The sequence below is a fragment of the Arachis hypogaea genome, chromosome 11 (assembly GCF_003086295.3).
Source record: "Arachis hypogaea cultivar Tifrunner chromosome 11, arahy.Tifrunner.gnm2.J5K5, whole genome shotgun sequence".
In the NCBI taxonomy this organism is placed as follows: domain Eukaryota; kingdom Viridiplantae; phylum Streptophyta; class Magnoliopsida; order Fabales; family Fabaceae; genus Arachis; species Arachis hypogaea.
In genome coordinates this window covers 50,557,117-50,559,508 of record NC_092046.1, presented here as the reverse complement: position 1 = coordinate 50,559,508, position 2,392 = coordinate 50,557,117, and the positions used below count along the sequence as shown (strand labels likewise).

At 40.8% G+C, this 2,392-nt stretch overlaps 1 non-coding gene across 1 annotated transcript; it reads left to right on the top strand.

Moving 5' to 3' along the window:
* The first annotated feature begins 829 nt into the window (after window positions 1–829).
* On the top strand, window positions 830–937 carry LOC112726074 (small nucleolar RNA R71). Its single transcript, XR_003165142.1, has one exon. It is a non-coding gene; the product is annotated as a small nucleolar RNA R71 (small nucleolar RNA).
* The last annotated feature ends 1,455 nt before the right edge of the window (window positions 938–2,392 follow it).

The following is a 2,392-nucleotide window of genomic DNA, read 5'->3' as shown; positions in this document are numbered from 1 at the left end:
AAGGTTGGTTATTGAAGTTATTCATTGATCCAATCTGGGAGACAAGAGCTTGCAAAGTAGCGTTCAGACCATTCAGAGTAGCATTAATGTTATTTTCTATGGTCTGCTGTCTCCGATCAATAGATTGTAGTAAGTCATCATTAGCAGAAGAAGAAGGATAGGTAATTTGAGAGGTGTGCTGTTGGGTATTCTGTGGTCCTTGGGATTGCCTCAGGTGAGGTGCTCTGTAAGGCTGGTACTGGTTCTACTGCCTGTTGTTGTTGTTATTCCACCTCTGATTTCCCTGATTATCTCTGCCTCCTCTGTTGTTGTTGTCCCTCCAATTTTGGTTAGAATTGTCCTGCCATCCATGGTTGTAATTGCCACTTTGATTGTACCCTTGGTTGGGGCGGTCATAGAAGCTATGAGTGGCTGCCACGGTGTTGTCTTCCTGCTGGAGCTACGGACATTCATCAGTATAGTGGCTATAATCAGTACAGATTCCGCAAACTCTCTGTGGGACTAACTGTTGGTTTTGCTGTGGTGAAGAAGGTTGAGCTTGCTGAACTTGTTGTTGGTTCAATTGCATCTGCTTCAGCAAGTTGGTCATTTCACAGATACTCTGAGATAAAGCAGCAGTCTCTCTGCTAGAGGATACTTCTGCAATGGCTTTTGCACGACCTTATTTCTGCCTGTGATTCCTAGTAGATTCAGCTAAGTCGCTGATCAATTGCCATGCCTCATCAGTGGTCTTGTACTTTTTCAAAGACCCATTGCTAGCACTTTCCAATGTGGTCTTATCTTGGGGCCTCATGCCCTGTGTGACGTAGCCGAGTAACACTATCTTGTCAATCATATGGTGGGGGCAAGCTTTCAGAAGATTATTGAAGCGCTCCCAGTACTCATAGAGAGTTTCAGATTTATCTTGAACAATCATGGAAATATCATTCCTCAGTTTATCAGTAACTTCAGCTGGAAAGAACTTTTCCAAAAATTCTCTTCTGAGTGTATCCCAGTTGGATACAGTTGCAGCGGGTTGAGTGTAGTACCACTCTCTTGCCTTTCCCTTAAGAGAAAACGGGAAGGCTTTCAGCAAAATTGAAGTTTCATCTGCACCATCATGCCTGACAGTAGAACAGGCTGCTTGAAAATCTCTGAGGTGCTTGATAGGCTCTTGAGCAGGTAAGCCAAGAAACTTGGACATCAAATTGAGCAGTGCGGTCTTTATTTCAAAGTCTGTAGCCACCGCTGGATGATGCGCTTGAAACGGTTGCATTGTAAAATCAGGGGCTCCAGCCTCCTGGATAGTAACTCTCCTAGGTGCTGCCATGTCACCTATACGTAAATCAACCGAATCAGTAGAACGGGGGCTGGTTTCTTCCTCAAATGACGTTTCAGATCTGCCCTCAGAGAGGACTAACCGACGCCGAGCTTGCCTTATTCGTGAAATAGTTCTTTCAATCTCAGGATCGAATACTGGCAAGCTTGGATCAGGAAGTGAACGCGTCATCTAACGAAAGAAACAAGCATCTCATAGTAGTAAAATGAAATAAAATGCAAATAAATAAATTCCAATTAATAACTTTAGCACTCTATTGCAACTCCCCGGCAACGGCGCCAAAAATTGACGTGGCGAAAATTGGCGAATTAAGAATTGTTATAAGATATGCGTTGCAAGTATAGTTCTCAACCAACCAAAAATCTGCTTATCAATTTAAAAGGATGTCACAGAAATTAAAGTTAAAATACTGGGAGTATGAATCCCAGGTCGTCTCCCAACGAGTTGCAGGAAAGTGTGCTATTTTATTAATCAGATGGTTTTCAAAAAAGATTTGAGTTGAATGACAGGAAACTAAATCAGAGAATTAATGTAATTTAAATAAAAGCCTTGACTGGGAGTAGATTAGTTGGAAGCCCTATTCTTGTTGCAGTACTTTCAAGATTAATTGATAATTGGGGGTTGTTCTGTTTAGTTATCCCTTACTAGGTAAGGGAAAGTCAAACAAGTTGGAATGCTGTTTCTATTCACAAGTCCCAATCCACTTACTTGGAAGGACTGGCGTTAGTGACTAGAGAGCGAACCAATAATAAACCCAATTACAATTTCTCCCTTGAGCACTCCAACTCAAGGGTTCCTTTCAATCAACTCCCCATCAAGTTAGGGAACTACTCACTCATTGTGAATGTGGAATTCATAACATAGGAAAGGGAATTAAAGGAAGACATGATAAATAAAACTCAAAGGAATCAATTAAAAATAAAAATAACTCTTGTATTGATAAATTCTAAAATAATCCAACAGTAAGATTGAAATAAATTAAAGGACATGGAAGACTAAAGCCAAGTAAAGAAAACGAACTAGAATGACGAAGTCTTGATGAGGTAACAACTCTTCTTAATATCCCAATGCAAA